Source organism: Lynx canadensis, chromosome A2 (assembly GCF_007474595.2).
Source record: "Lynx canadensis isolate LIC74 chromosome A2, mLynCan4.pri.v2, whole genome shotgun sequence".
Lineage (NCBI taxonomy): Eukaryota > Metazoa > Chordata > Mammalia > Carnivora > Felidae > Lynx > Lynx canadensis.
The window spans coordinates 86,873,184-86,890,806 of NC_044304.2; the positions used below are offsets into that span (position 1 = coordinate 86,873,184).

General features: G+C 36.2%; 1 protein-coding gene across 1 annotated transcript in view; it reads right to left on the bottom strand.

The window, feature by feature from the left end:
• PCLO (piccolo presynaptic cytomatrix protein) overlaps window positions 1-17,623 on the bottom strand; it is a 421,831-nt gene that overhangs the window by 394,527 nt on the left and 9,681 nt on the right.

Here is a 17,623-nt window from a genome sequence, read left to right on the forward strand (position 1 = left end):
ACCATGATTTTACAGAGGAAATATTTTTTCTTTAAAGTTTTATGAATATACTAGAAAGAGCAATATAACTAAGCAATATATTGATTTAACTGGTGAGATACGTATACATGTGAAATATACATAACACACACACACACACACACACACACACACACACAGTTTTAGGAGTAAGTTGATCTGCTCATTTCATGTCACATCAATTATGAAAAGGAGACGGTGAATTCAGTACTTATTTCAGAATATAATTTAAAACTACCTATGTCTAACATTTACTTTTTTTTTTTTTAAGAACAAGAGAGAGTGCACTAGTGGGGGAGAGGGGCAGAGGGAGAGAGAGAATCTTAAGCTAAGGGCTCCGTGCTCAGCACGAAGCCCAACATGGGGCTGGAACAAGAGTCGGCCGCCCAACTGACTGAGCCACCCAGGTGCCCCTTCACCTTTTTTTTAAATTTCAAAATAATTTATGCTTATAATACAAAATTTTAAATATTTCCAAAATCATTTAGAATGTCAAATTCTATGTCATGTAATCTTTTCCACCCAAAGTAACCAGTGTTACCAGTTTGGCACTGAGATTCTTTGTACAGAATTCTACATGGTTGAAAACTAAATATATGGAGCATTGATACCAGAAAAGTTTTCTATAGTACAAAAGTGTCAAGTGTTAGGCTGGCAAAAAACATACACTTTACCTGCAAAGAATTTTCTTTTGAAAAGAAATGGAACTAACTTTTCCCAAACTCTTAATTTTTTTTAAATTATTTCACAGTTCATATTGTTAAGCATTTAAAAAAATTTTAATGTTTATTTATTTTTGAGAGAAAGAGAGACAGAGCATGGGTGGGGGAGGGGCAGAGAGAGAGAGGGAGACAAAGAATCCGAAGTAGGTTCCAGTCTCCATGCTGTTAGCACAGAGCCCGCCATGGGACTTGAACTCTTGAGCCCTGAGATTATGACCTGAGCCGAAGCTAGACACTTAATCAACTGAGCCATCCAGGCACCCCTATTAATTTTTCTAATAAAAAAAAAAATTTTAATTCAAAAAATTTTTAAAAATTTTACTGAATTTTTTCTTAATTATTAAAAAGGCTTTAAAATAAAAAGCACACAGAAGTTATTTAAACTCATTCGCCAGTATGAAAGGACTTATTTTGCAATCTCATGGTCAGGTAAACTTTTGTTTAGAGAAGATTAAAAAAGATTCTCAACTCTAACATCTTATTTCTGTTTAAAAGTGTGAATCATAAAGTAAAATTAAAATATTTGTTAAAAATAGGTAGAAAGTAACAGAAGTAAAGAGAACATAGACCAACTTGCAGCATGAATGAGAATTGGTTTTCTTTTGGTGTACAATATTTTAAAGCATAAGTGTTAAACTTGTGAATTTTTTGTTTTTAAGGAATACAGAAAATAAATTGATGGAAATATTTACTAAAAACTTGTAAAAAAAAATAGGTAGAAAGTACTTGAGCGTTCATTACATTTATTTTCAATATGGCAGTTGAATATCTACGTACTTTTATATTATCTTTATGTTTCTGTATGTTTGAAGCATCTCATATAATAACTTTTTATACATATAAATATTTGAATCCCCAAAGAGAAACAATTGCTACTTAAAAGGTAAGCTAGAGGGGCGCCTGGGTGGCGCAGTCGGTTAAGCGTCCGACTTCAGCCAGGTCACGATCTCGCGGTCCGTGAGTTCGAGCCCCGTGTCAGGCTCTGGGCTGATGGCTCAGAGCCTGGAGCCTGTTTCCGATTCTGTGTCTCCCTCTCTCTCTGCCCCTCCCCGTTCATGCTCTGTCTCTCTTTGTCCCAAAAATAAATAAAAAACGTTGAAAGGTAAGCTAGAATGTTAGGAAAGTTTCACTCGATTTTACCCCCTTCTTGATGGACAGAAATTCCTCCATAAATATGCATCTACCTACTTGACCATCTCCCCTACTCTCAATGACACTTGTGCTGTTCTATTGTTTATTTTTTCTCATTTGTCTTTTTCCACAGCCTTCACTGACACCAAAGCACCTTATAATCATGCAGTCAAACAAGATAAAAGAAACTATAATTAAAAGCATAATTTTTTACCTAGTCTCTCTCATTGATTTTTTCTACAAAATATTATGAGATGTACATCCATAATAACCACCTTAAATCACAAACTCCTAGGGTTAGTGACTTGCATTATAGTTAAATTGCTCTTCTTCTTTTTGACAAGTGTTATGGTCAAAGTCGATGTAAAATTCATACACTTATTCATTTTTAATTTTTTTAAGTAAGCTCTACTTTAGCCCAACATGGGGCTTAAACTCATAACTCTGAGATTGAGTCTCATGCTCTACTAACTGAGCCAGCCAGGACACCCCAACTATTCATTTCTTTATTCAAGTATTTATCGGGTAACTTCTACTTGGCCTATGGCACTGAATAAAAGAGAAAAAATCTCTAGTCTCCTGGAGGCTGGATTACAGAAGAAAAATCAGATAAGAAACAAGTTAACATGTAATATAACTTCAAGGTTATTACAGGTATATATTAAGTATATATATATATATAAGTATATATATACTTTATATATTAAGTATATATATATATAAGTATATATATACTTAATATATATCTGATGATACTGTAATGACTCCTTTTTTCCTTTCATCCTGCTAGGAAACTTCCTAGTTTCCTTCCACTCTCCCCCTTGAACACTTCCTTGGATTCATTTGGTTTTTTCAGCAAAATATTCAGTCTCTGTGCAATGTGAATGTTGGAGTTTCACACATAGCTAGCCAGTAGGCTCTCACTCCACCTTGAACCACTGCAAAATTAGTACACTACCATAGCATATCAAATGCATAATTTATATTAAAACTTGGAAACATTCTATATTGCCCTTATTCCAAAATCAAATGTGTCCTTCTAGTTTATGAATGCATATGACTCTTGTTTCCACATAAGGACACAAAGGAGAGTCAGGAAGAGAAGTAGAAAACCCAAGTCACCTCTTCTTCTCTTTTTCTCTTAATACACCCTTTTTTTTTTGAGAGATTCCACGGTCCCAACTTTTATTCTTTTAATGACCATATTTTCTTCACTTTGATAAACAACACATAAAAAGCATTTTGACGCCTCCATGTTCCTCCTCGCCACTAGAATACAGGTTAAAATCATTGTAGAGATCACAGTATGAAAAGCTTTTTATCCTCTTAGGATTTTTTTAGAAAGAGCCTCCTTTATATTTAATTCTACTGGCCAAATCCATTGAAAATAGAAATGATTTGCATCTCAGCGCTTAATCTAGTCCTGGAAACAGTGGCATTTCCAACTCCCTGATCAACTGAAAAACAAAAACAAAAGCAAACCTCCCATACACTGAGAAAATGAAAAAGTCCACAACCCGCCCCCCGCTGCCCCCTACCTCCAGCATCACAAACCACCTTTAACTTTTCTGTGGGCAGTGTCTTTCACGATGCACACAGAGAAATAACAGTGCCTTTGGCCTCTCAGTCCTTGGCATTATAAATCCCATAGTATTTGCACTGCATTCTCCATTATTCAAGTGTGTCTACGCTGCTTATGAAAGGTACTTTCCCATTCATCTTTGCACGTTTCCAAAGCCACTGTCCCTCACTTGGCCTTTCTGATTGCTCAGGTACTTTACACCCTCACAAAAACATAACCCAGGCAAAACGAACAACCACAGAAGGGGTGACTCTAACTACTTCCCCTCACACCTCGATGCCTCTCCCAAAACTGTGAAATAAAGTTAATCTTTTGCAAGAAATTGAAAGTATCTCATTTCCTTAATGTTATCATGCTAGCATTTATATCATCCTTCTATTTCCGAATCTATATCCCCTAAAAAGATGGTAAGCAACGAATGGTAAGGACTTTCTATCTAGGAGTCTTTCTATCGACCCCCTGGAATCTAACTAACCCTTTAAGCATGATAGATGTCCACCGTTTTTGAGCTGGTTTGAATGAAATAAATTAGCTGAGAACGTCTGTGCTCTTCAAGCTACAGCTTTCCTGTATTTACTTTGCTAATTCCCACTGTTTACACAGTTTGTATGACAGGCTTCGGCCTTCATTTTCTGGTTACATGCCAATCTCCCCAGAACCTGACCAGATACCTCTGCCCATGGACAATCTATTCCCATTTTGATTCAAACTGAAGGAGTCCCTCATAATCACCATACCTACTAACCATACATATTTTCCCTGCCCAGAGGCAATTACTGTCTTTCTTCATTTCTAAAATTAAGCATTTGTCTCTAAGTCTGAGGAAAATTAACCTGAATTAATTGCCATCAGTGCCTCAGACACTCGCTGCCCGTTCCATTTGGTACCCATGCCTGTAATAGAGTTGGTTCTCCTATTTCTACATGATTGGGTCTTCAGTCCAATGTAGCCTTAAACAAGGATCTTAGAACACTTCAGTCCTTATGACTTCTTCCCCATGCCACATAAGTCAGACAATATTCAAGGCCAAGGCTGGTTCACAGAAGAAACCCTCCACCAATATTTCATCAACAAGTTTCCAGGTCCCTTGCCACAACTAACACCTATTCCCTAACATTGCACTATACTCATCCACATCCACCTGATAAATGATGGGAAAAATGAAAGAGACAATACCAGGGAAGCCTACAACTATATCGATGTGTCCAAGAACTCTTATCTTCAATATATAAACATTAAAATGACTGAGTACAACTTTATTAAAAAAAACACATCCTGCTTCAGCTATTTGCAATTCTATAGTTTACATAACAAAAGGAAAAAATAGTCATCTTTTGCTTTCCCCACCCAAAGCTTTACTTACAGAAAGTATACAAATGAATTCAAGGTCTGGAGACACAACTGTTTAATGAGCTACTCTAATTCAATTAGCTCTTTGGAACGGAATAAAAGAAAGGAATAAAGTTGTTCATTCACTCTTCTAATTTAATACGCTGCATAAATGGGATAAGAGACTGGTTAGCCAGGATTTCTGCTCATTCTGAGGTCACTATGTATTCTAGCATAGTCCTGCATATAATTAATATAGCACACCTCCCTGTTTAATCCAATCCCCTGGGTTTTACTTTGTTGAACCTTTGTTTTTTATCACAGCTGTGAAATATAGTAACACAACTTCATTATCTAAGGACTTTGATGAATAATCATAAATGTATTATTTAAATGTTTTAAGGGGTATCACTTAAGTTTGTGAACTGCATATAGAGTTTCAATTAATGTTGCCACTTTCAAACAAAGTTAGAAAAACTTTTGATTACTAAAATATTATATTCTGATTTTTAAGAGTGTGTCTTCAGTAATAATTTAAAATAATTAACTCAATACATCTAAGCATCAAGGTGAGTTGGCAAATGTTGGTGTTCTAGAATTAAAGAATGCTCTTGCTCAAAACTGTTATTACTGTTATTAATCTATTTAGCTAAAAATTTCTCAAAAAAAAAAAAAAAATGTCTAGAAGCCCTAATGACTAACATCCAGTCTTCACTGCCCTCCAGACTGCAAATTTTAAACACAAAGTCTACATAAGATTTATAATGCAATTTCTGTTCAACATAGCATGCTACTGGAAATAATGGAACATCAAAAGAATAATACGATGTTGGGAATTTATATGTGTTGATGTGCACACCAATTCACATGAGCTGCAGAATAGATTTTCTTCAATCATGCTTTCATCCTGTCCCTATAAAACAAAACTTGCTGGGTTCCTACTTCTGGAAGCATAACAACTAAACTTTTCTGCAGACCAGGACATCTATATGTACCATTTACTCTGTCACGGCAGTATCCTCTTTCTGTCTTATGTTAGTCATGATGCACAATGTGTATTCCTCCTCCACTGACCTGAACATTACCCATCTTTACAGGCCACAGTGGATTTCCTCCTTTACCACTTAATATTCCAAGGTCTACCCTTCTCAGCTGTCACTACTATAGTATGAACCACAGCACTTAGACTCTGATTTAATTTTCTTTTTTAATTTTTCAGTTTAAAATGTTTTTCCAATTATTCCTTCTTCTCTCCTCTCATCACATGGACTCAAATGGAGCAACCACATCTCATGATTTAATTACTCTGAATTTTTTCCTATTTTTCATCAAATTCTCATCAAGTATTTACTGAGTATGTTATTTATATTTTATATTGTACTATTTGTATTGTTTTGAAGGCCATAAAAGACATAATTGCATAACCTACATTATATAATAATGCAATGTATCCTATTATAAAGAGGAAACCAAGCTATCACTTGAAAACATTCTGTTTTCTGCTATTCAAGGACTGCCCAAGCCACAGGACCTCCTCCACAGAGGCAGTTACTCACTGAGAGCAGTTTGGCTGCAGATGGCTCGCTGTAGCTGACATCTTTAGCTGTGCATATTAATGCACAATTTATTTTGGCTAAAAACAGGGCACTAGCATTCCTCAGAACTGTGATGACATGCTTAGCAACTTGGGCAACAGTTTAGTTTAAAATGGTCCATCCAGAAGTGGGAAGGATACTTTCTCTCTGAAAGTGTGCAGATTACAAATTTCTGCTGCATAATTCAGTAACCATTACCAAACCTCATGAAATATACACTAAACATAAAATGTTTTCCTTCTTAAAGCATAATAACGTTCAGCAAACACTAACAATAACATATGCAAATCCTAAAAAAAAAATCAGATCAATAAAAAAAAGCACAGTTTGGGGAACCTGGGTTGGTTTAAGCATCAGACTTTGGCTCAGGTCATGATCCCACGGCTTGTGAGTTCAAGCCCCGCATGGGGCTCTCTGCTGTCAGCACGCAGCTGGCTTTGGATTTTCTGTCTCCCTCTCTCTCTGCCCCTCCCCCACTCGTGCTCACTCTCTGTCTCTCTCTCAAAAATAAACAAACATTAAAAAAAAAGCATAGTTTAATGTTTGTCAGTGCAGTCCAAAACAAGAAAACCACTTTCACCAAGCAAAACTTAAAAAATAATTACACTACACAGACATGAAAATATATTTGTACTCTATTACAGTCATACAGAGAGGAGAATCCCTATTCAGTCAAGTGAACTTACATACACTATGCATTAACATTTCTAAACGGTCTCTCATATGGCAAATTCCAACTTTTAGAACTTTAATGATTAACATACACCTTGAGCTATCACACAGTTTTGAAGCCTGTGATACAATAATTCCAATTAGGCTGTGTCTGCAAACAGCTTGTTGAATTGTCCTCTTATTTCATTTAAAAATGAAGATATAAATTCCATTAGTAAAAAGAACCAAAGGTCGCATAAACATTGTGAACGCATTATACATGCTGAAAGCTATGTATCTTTTTTTTGTTTATTGCTACATATCTTTTTTTTTAAGTTTATTTATTTTTGACAGAGAGAGAGCGTGCACACTCACAAGCACGTGTGCAAGTGGGGGAGGGGCAGAGAGAAAGAGAGAACTTGGGGCTTGAACTAATGTGAGATCATGACCTGAGCAGAGGTCAAGAGTCAGGCACTTAACTGTGCCACCCAGGCACCCTTCAAAGCTACAGATCTTTAATTCAGTCAGATGCTCACTGGAATTAAGATAATCATTTGTACATTGAGTTGGAAAGGAAAAAAAATACGTTTTCAAAAAATATACTAAATGCTTAAAGTATATTAAATTTTTGTAAAAAACAACAAAATTTCATGAGTATTTTAGCCTCTTTTAAGCTTTCTGTGAGTGGGAGCCACTTTTAACTTGTATTTATTCAAATTTTATGTAGTTGTACGTATGCCCATTTTCAAGAATGTCTTTAAGGAAACTCTTATTTTATTTTGTCATATTCTATTGTATTTTTAACATTTATTTAAGTAATCTCTACATCCAAGGTAGGGCTCAAACTCACAACCCTGAGATCAAGAATCACACACTCCTCCAAATGAGCCTGCCAGATACCCCGGAAAATATGATTTTAAAATTACACTTAATAACCTTTATATTATTTTCAATTTTTCATTACCATTTATTTCCTTCTGACCACTTTTTAAATCCTTCTTCTGTGACGTTTCAAAACATAAATTTATACATTAAAATTTTTCCGAACTTTTGTAACTACAGAACTCCCAATCACATATTCACATTATAATGCCTACCACTGACTTATTTTCTTTTGTTGAAGCAGAAATCTGGTCTTACGAGTTGTTCCATGAATTCTGAAAATTCTAACTTTGCTGAACAAATGATACAAATGTCATATCTCCATCAATTGTTTTACAACTGATTTTTAAAATCTGTGTTTTTGATTAAAGAAAAACATAGAAAAAGTGGTTAATTGTTTTATATTCAGGTGAGACTGGATCTTATCTATATAAACTTCATTATATTCTATTCTACAAACAAGTTTCCATCCTCACTTGCTAAATTATCACCCCTCCTTTTAGACTCTGAGTTCAATTCTTGACACTGAGAAAAGTTATCAACTTCATCATCTATATTTTCAAAATCTAACAGAGTGGCTAGAGAAGAGTAGAGCTCACAGTTTTCTTAAAGAACAAAAAGAACTCAGCAGTATAAAGCTCTGGTTTGAGCAACAGTGAGTAGGAAGGTATAAAACCACTGTTCTTGGACCTCAGTTTTGTTTACACTAAATTCCAAAAATAAACTGCCGCCAAGTAAATTTTTTTTTTAACTTTAAGAATATGTAAAATTTACACACATGCACACATTCTTTCTTTAACCTACAAATTTAAGGAGTGGTCTATTTAAAGAGAACATGGTCTCATAAAAAATGATGCTAAATTTGGGGTCAGCAGATCTAAGTTCTTGTATGGGATTCACTACTAAGTAATTTTGTGACCGTATAAGTCACCTCAAGTCCCTAACTTCATTTTATCACTGACAAATGGAATTAACAATGATGACACTATCCCTACTTACCTTTCAGAATTTTTATAAAGATTCACAATAATGATGATAATAAAAAAATGTTTATCTACTAGTTTCAATTTCAAAGCACTTCCACTTATATTGCCAAATGTGATTTTTTACTTCATGAATATTTTTAGATCTAAGAAAACTAAATATTCAGAAAAATAGAATGGCCTGATCAAACCATACGTCAAGTAAGCAGCCGAGCTAGGGTTCATATGCACACTTTTCAAGTCTAAAATCCCATACTGCTTCCAGTTTTCCAAAGGGCCATCTGATGGTTAATTTATAAAGAAACACTGAAGATTTCAAATGACTTTACAATATGAGTTCTGATTGCTTTACTCTCTTTACTCACCTTTATTTTTTCAACGTTTTTTTATTTATTTTTGGGACAGAGAGAGACAGAGCATGAACGGGGGAGGGGCAGAGAGAGAGGGAGACACAGAATCGGAAACAGGCTCCAGGCTCTGAGCCATCAGCCCAGAGCCCGACGCGGGGCTCGAACTCACGGACTGCGAGATCGTGACCTGGCTGAAGTCGGACGCTTAACCGACTGCGCCATCCAGGTGCCCCTCTTTACTCACCTTTAAAATGTGAATACCACCTTATTAAAAGAGCATTAAATGACAAAAGTCATATAGAGATCCTAGTGCACAGTCTGAAATGCATAGTGTTCCAACTAAGATCTCTCCTTTCTGTGACCAAAGACCTATCTCCCTTTTTTACTAAAGGAAGAAAAAGGCAAGAAGCACTGTTTATGGGAAAGCTGTTGCTCCTTTATCAAAGGTAACTAGAACAACTTCAAAGTAAATTCAGAGGAATATCAGCAAAAATACGTACGTGTGAGGGGCAAAGCTAGGAGGACATCCCAGATCTTCTGATGCCTTACTGATGCACTTGATGCGGGCACTACTTTAAGGAAAATAATTATAAACTTCTACCAGACTATTTACATCTTTATCTTCAAGGTACTATCTTTGACATATTTGCAAGGAAGAGCTCATTTTAATCTAAGCTAATTAAGATATGGAAGGGGAGCAAGTGTTAGATATGTTTTCTCAAGGGATGTGAACAATGAGCAAGTTAACCCAGCACTTTATTAAGTTTACTAATCCAGTAAATGATTTTGTGTAGGTGTGGGTATCTGCTTTCACAACAGAACCTCTGTCCTTACCAAGTTATATATATCATCATACCAGGGCAACAATATGTAACAACAGCCTTAGTAGATATTATAAAAGCCAAAAGCTGGATACGCAGAAAGTCACCTGAAACATCTAGTCATTTAAGAGCTGAAAATGAAAAAAACAAAAAAAGGCTTTGATGCTAATGACTAAACTTAATGGGTAGAGCATGAGAAATATTTATTGTATACAGGGAACATCCAAGTCATGAGAAAGACGTTGCAAATTGAAGCATATCAAAAAATGAGAGCTAAATAAATATGGTGTCTGTAGACATATTTAAGTAATATAGAGCTTTAAATGATTAACTGGGTATTTCTATTCATTTAAATTCATTAGAAAACTGTTTTAAAGGAAGATAAATTCTGTTAAAATCAAGATATCCTTTACTTAAATCCTATTAATGATACCATATGGATTGTCAGAGAATAGCAAAAAAAAAAAAAAAAAGTCCTTTAACTTCAGAATATAAGAACCTTGTATTTAGCATCAACAGCATCTATTTCCCTTCACTGGATTCACGTAAAAATGCTGTCAGTTACAGGCACCTGGGTGGCTCAGTTGGTGAAGCCTCCAACTCTTGATTTCAGCTCAAGTCATGATCTCACCATCATGATATCAAACCCCATGTCAGGCTCTGTGCTGACCATGGAACCTGCTTAAGATTCTTTCTCTCTCTCCCTCTCTCTCTCTCTCTCTCTCAAAATAAAACAAATGAACAAACAACAACAACAACAACAACAACAACAAAATAGCGTCAGTTAAAGCATACACGGCTGTGACTAAGAATGTATTAAAAACTGACCAAATTTCCCATTACAGGCATAAGGCCCTTCAGGTCACCATCGTTACTTAGAACCCAAAATTCCTGGCACTTCATCTAGTAAAATGCTCACGCTGAAGATGTAAAAATCAAGAATCTAAATCCTTTATTCATTCTGACACATCATATAAATTGTTCCACCAATCATTTGATGAATGAGGGTTTTTTTAAGTGTTAATTGTAACATGAATTTACAAGGTTAAAAAAAAAAGTACAAAAAAGGTATGACATTAAAGGTAAAACCTTCTCTCTCTACCACCAAGCCTAACTCTCCAGAATCAGTGTTAAGTTTTGCTTTGATTTTTTCTTGTGGTTGCCATTATAGTATCAAATAAGTTTTGATCTATAAATTTAAAATATTATGAATTTTTACCTTACTACAGAAGCTACAGTTCTTCAAGACAACCTTATATTACCACTACTTTAGGACTGTCTTAAGCAATCTCCAAGAAATTATGTTTAATGAACTATGTATTTTTAACACACAATAAAATAAGGCATAACTTTTTCAGTTTGATTTCTGTATCATGTAATATCATCTCACATTCTACCACCATTTTGTAATCACATTTTCCATCCATTCTTTTTATTTTCCATTTTAATAAAAGAACTTCCTCTACTGATTATGATGTATGTATAGATAGGTACACATGTACATATAGACAGAGAGAGAGGTGATTACTTGCCTGCATTCTTTCATGTGTTAACACATTCTTAAGCGCCCTCACACTCTCTCCCGATATCTTGCCGAGGTACAGAATTCATCTTATCATCCTATCTAGAAACTTAAAGAAAGTGCTCCCTATCTACTGTCTTCTATGCTGATTATGAGGATTGTAGCTGTTTGATTTCTCATCTTTTTTTTGTAGATGATATCATTTTTCTCTGTGGAAGCCTTTCCGGTTTTCTCCTTATCTTTGGAAATCTGATATTTTACCAGGATATACCTATCAGTCATTTTATTAATTTTGCATGGCCAGTGGGTAGGCCTTTACAATCTGAAGACTTCAATCTTTCTTTACCTCAGAGAAATTTCTTCTGGAGCTTATCTCCACCATCTTGATTCTTTCTTTCTGTAACTCCTATTATAGTTCTTTGATACGCTCTCCATGATTTTTAATATTTCTCTTAGGGCCCCAGATCCCCCAGAGTTATAAATAACCACCTCCCCAAAATGTCTACAACTCCATTGGCAGGCATCCAGAAATAGCCCCACACCGGAGATAAAATGCCCATTCTCCAGTCTCTATATTACTACAGGAAGTAGTAAAGAGGAAAATCTCAGAGTTCTATACCTTCCTAGGTGCATTCCCCACTCTTTCCTTCCTTAACCATTCCAAAATCCAAGCTTTCACTACAACTCTATACACAAATTAAACCTTTAGTCACTATTAAAAATAGCAGATTCCCAAGTTATCTATCAGTTTCAAGCCTCTAATCCTTCAATGGGAATGAGGGAACTCTCACCACCCAACCCCTCCCACCCATGGTCCAGGCTATAACCTTCTGCTACTTCATTTCTCTCAATAACATTTATCACCAGCTGTCACGCTATATATTTTATGTATTTATCACTCTTAGTAGAATACACACTGCATGAGGAGAGAATTTCTGTGTACTGTGTTCACTCTTAGATACCCAAAGTCTAGAACGGTGCCCTGAAACACAGTAAGGGTTCGGTAAGTAGTTGCCTAATTTTTTAAATTGCTCTACAATCTGGAAAAATCTTAGGCCTTTTCCAGACCATCAAGTGGGCCCAATGAAATTTGAGCATGCTAATTATTTATGGAATATTCTCTTAAACAGTTCTTAAGAACAGTAAGAATTTTTATAAGTTGTTTATATGTCCCGAATGAATGCTCTCCTAGGAGGTCACGTGTTTTCTTTTGTTTTGTTTTTCACTGTTTCACCTGTGTCCTTCATGTGGTATCATTGCTAAAATGTCAAGTTAAGTCTCTTCAAGCCTGTCATTTACAGTGAATGTCTCCATTATTTACTAGGTAATCATCAGAGGTTTTTCTGTGTTCGTGGACAGTTCTGCCTCTCCATTCATCCTCTCCTTTAAATTTTTTTTTTAACGTTTATTTATTTTTGAGACAGAGAGAGACACAGCATGAACGGGGGAGGGGCAGGGAGAGAGGGAGACACAGAATCGGAAGCAGGCTCCAGGCTCTGAGCCATCACCCCAGAGCCCGACGCGGGGCTCGAACTCGCGGACCGCGAGATCGCGACCTGAGCTGAAGTCGGACGCTTAACCGACTGAGCCACCCAGGCGCCCCCATCCTCTCCTTTAAAGGAGAGGATATGGGACAACAGAGGGTCAGTGTTCAAGTAAGGACAGCTTTACAGGACAGTAACAGATCAGAGTGGTTGACTCACAGTTGAGTAATGTTTTATTTGTTTTCGCCTTTAAATTATTCCATTGTGCGAGAATGGCATTACTTCTAATTCTCTTCCAAAGTCCCTAGTTTTCTCATGAGGGGCCATTAGGCAGCTCATCCCTTCATTTGGAGAATTCTTTGGCTTTGGCTCGAGGGAAAGAAAAATAAAGACTCTCCCTACCGTCTTCCCATTGGAGATTAGAAAAGAGTCCACTAGTCATATTTGTTCCTACTGCAATTCTTTAATTTGTTGTTTGATCACTACCCATAGCCCATCACTGCTTTCTATATTTGTTCATTCCTAGCTTAGAGCTTAGAGAGCTTCCCTGAGGAAGCCACTTGTTTGATGGTTTCCTTGGTTCTTTTTCTGTCATCGTCTTCCCATTTTCTATCTTCTAGAAATTCAACATGCCAACTTATACTGCTGGTGGTCTTTCCTAACTTCTGGAAAGACCTTTTAAAAAGTGAGACCTTTGGAGATAGGAGGCGAACTTACGTGTGCCCAGTCTTCCTTTTTAAGAGGAACTATGTTATCGACTTTACTTAGAACTTGAGGTGAGAAGACCTCTGTGCTAAATCAGCAAGCATCTAAGAGGAGAATATCCCCTTTTCTAAACATTCTTCCAGCTACTCTACCATCAGGAAGCTCTTAACAGGTTTTCTTTCTCCACAGGCTCCAGCCTCCTGACATTTGGCAGAGCTCTACTCCTTCCCACTAGTTCTTAACACATTTTCCACATTTCCGCCCTTGGTTTCTCTCACCAGTAACAGAAGATGCAGCCATCCTATCCACCTCAAAGAGGTGTCCAGTTAAGTCATTTTGCCAACCTAAAGAACTTGCACCATTTTTTGTTTTGTTTTGCTTTAATAAATGGAGGGAATTTATATGCACGTCTAGGTGTGTTTATTTTGGGGATTTTTTTGTTTTTTGTTTTGCTTTTGTTTTGTTTTTTAGCTCTGGAAATATGGTCATGTTTTTGTTCAATAGAATACCTGGTATCATCCAAGAGACTGATTAACCTATGGTCCATTATGATCAAAAATAAATATGACCAAAAAAAGCACCTTAACTAACATTTGGTTCATTATCAACATACTGAAAAATGACAAGTCATTTCATAGATTACAAAATTTGACAAGAGCCAGGAGAATTTTCAGACACGAGGGACAAGTCTTTAAATTTCTCCCTAAATCTTGCCCCAGGCTATGTATCAAAAGAGATCTAGTATATGAACAATAAAAACAATGAGAAAAAGTGCTTTTGTTGCTATGTAGAAAGCAAATGTTCAGCTTCTGTGTCAGAAAGGAAGCCCAAAGAGAGAGCCTGCATTGTTGAGGTTTATTCCATTAATGGACTGGTAAGAAAAGATAGCTATAAACTCCTCTTGGCATCAAAAGTTTAGGCTTAGAGCCAGTAGATTCTTAACATTTATTTGGAGCAGCACACATTCTGACAGTCACCAGAGTGGATGGTTTAAATACCATCCTCTTCACATAGATATTTGAGCTAAGGTGTGTGTGTGTGTGTGTGTGTGTATGACAGGAGTAGGAGAAAGCTCACAAGTCTAGTTAAGGAAGTCAAATCCCCTTCCCTAAAGCTTGCTGTCAGAGTGATGATACCTCTCCAGTCCTTCCTCCCCAGATCAGTATTCATTTAAGAGCCAGGATGTTCATAAGCACATATTGTCATAACTCTGATACATTGGTAATGAAAAATATCAGAGAAATCCTCCTAGTCTTTTCAAGAAGTGATACAAGAGAGCAGTATTCTATTTAATCCACAGACTACAAAAGTAATAATACTGAGAGTTACTTGCATACTCAAACTTGAAAACAGTAAATCAATGTAAATTAAAGAATTAAAGAACATCCCGCCTCTGTCCCTGTCCTGCATAGAAAAACTGTCTACTCAGTCTGAATATTTGAGGGCAATGTGACCCAGAGCACTACATCCTCTTCAGAAGATGCAGAAAAGTTCACTTCCTCATGGATCCATAGAACAGCTCAGAAATGGTGATTGTTCCCAAAATTTCATCTATCTTATTATCTCTTGAAATAGAAGCTCCCAGCCTCTCTCCAGAGGTCTAATTTCTCAACTCTGACCCCCTTGATAATTCAGGAGTGAGGAACTGCCCATTTGGTGGACAGGATTAGGAAAGATGCCTTCTTAAAAGAGTTCAGAATTAGTAGCTCAGTCGGTTAAGTGTCCGACTTCAGCTCAGGTTAATGATATCATGGTTCGTGGGTCTGAGCCCCATGTTGAGCTCTGTGCTGACAGCTAGGAGCCTAGAGCCTGCTTCGGATTCTGTGTCTCCCTCTTTCTCTGACTCTCTCTCTCTCTCTCAAAAATAAAAATAAACATTAAAAAAAATTAAGAGTTTAGAATTAGAACTCAGATGACATTTTTACTTATGGGGGAAAAATAAAGTTGAAAGAAATGTCAAGTTAAATCAAATAATCAAATGGCTCTTGATTGCTACCTCAGAACCCAACAACTTATGATATTGTATCGAAGTATTAAAAAAAAAAAAAAAGGTGAGAGTATACTTTAAAAGTTAAATCTTATCCACATTGCATTATATGGTAACTCTAAAAGCACTTAATGCATTTAAAAATACTTTATCATACAAATGTTCAGATAATCCTAATAATCCAATGCGTTGGGCAGAGAATAGATTATTATATTCATTTTCAAATGGCATCCTTGCTACAGAAAGTTTAAATGATTTGCCCAAGTTCATCTCAACAATAATGGGAATGTGTTCCTTTAATGAGCTAGTGAGGTAGACCTGCCCTCATAGTCCCAACTCCTTTTATAAGTGTCTATATTCCTGCTATTCTTCACATTTCCAACTCAAATTCTTCTGTTTTCATAAAGATCATTATGATACCCAGACCTCACCCCACCCCCATGACTGATAGTGATGTTTTCTTCCTCTGACCTCATAGCACTTTATCTCTGCTTCTACCATAAGTAAATATATTGGGAATCAGGAGATTCGGTTTGAATTCTGCTTGGTTATTTACTGCCATGAAGATCCTAACAAGTAGCCACAGTAACCACTTGAACACTAGTTTTCTCACTATTAGAAAGGAGAAAACTATAGTACAGATAATATATGCCCATGGAATTTTTTGGAAATTTAAGTTTGATTAAACCAGTAGGAAAGAACTATGTTAAATGTAAAGCCCAACACAAAGTTACTTTTTATATACATATTTTTCTTTTTTATATCCACTTTTATTTCCCCTATTTTATTTCCTGGAAGAAAGACTCCATATCCAGTGAATACTTGATTCCGTCACAGCACTCATTGGTGCTTCACAAGAAGCATTTGATACAAACTTCTAAAATGAATAAATGATCAAATGTATGACTACATTAATCAAGTAAGTTTCGTAAAGCAGCATGTTCATCACCACCTGCTAAACGTTGAAGGCCAAAATCTGACTTCAACTTCTCTCCAATCTCATTGTCTATTTTCCCCCACCACGTCAGCCAACCTAGATTTACCTCTGATTCCTTAAATACACCGTAAATTTTTCTGGCTCTAGGTCTTGGACCAGATCATCATCCCCTTTCACGTCCTTTATCTGTTGGAATAGTATCCATCCTTACAAACCTAGCTCAAATGCCATTTTCTCCATGAAGCTTTCCTTAATCTCACTCACTAGAAATGACGCTTCCTATTCCACAGTATTTGTTCATCTCTCATTGCTCTTATCATGTGACCACGTATTACATTTCCTTGTGCATATATTATCTAACCTAATACTCTGATTCTGTTATGATCAGCCTTATGTTTTAGTTATCTTTATATCCTGCCAAACCTATATTAAAATGTCTTCCATATAACAGGTACTCAAATAATATACGTGGCTTCAAAGTCCAACTGTATGTTTCTGCTTTATAAATTGGCAAATGACATTTTATGAAATGATCATCCATTGCTTTAAGTCATTATTACTGTACATTCCTATCAATGTCATATAGTACGAGCAGAAAGAGATCTTCATTAAAATTTTAAAAGCTACCAACATATAAACAAACTTCTTATAATCCAATTTCTGCTATAATTTGAAAGCAGCATGTTCTTATTAATTGCAATGTTATCATTAAAAATGGCCTATCTGGGGGTGCCTGGGTGGCTCAGTCGGTTGGGTGTCCAACTTCGGTTCAGGTCATGATCTATGAGCCCCGCATTTGGCTTTGTGCTGACAGCTCAGAGCCTGGAGCCTGCTTTGGATTCGGTGTCTCATTCTCTCTGCCCCTCCCCCACTTGTGCTCTGTCTCTCTCTGTCTCTCAAAAATAAATAAATGTAAAAAAAAAT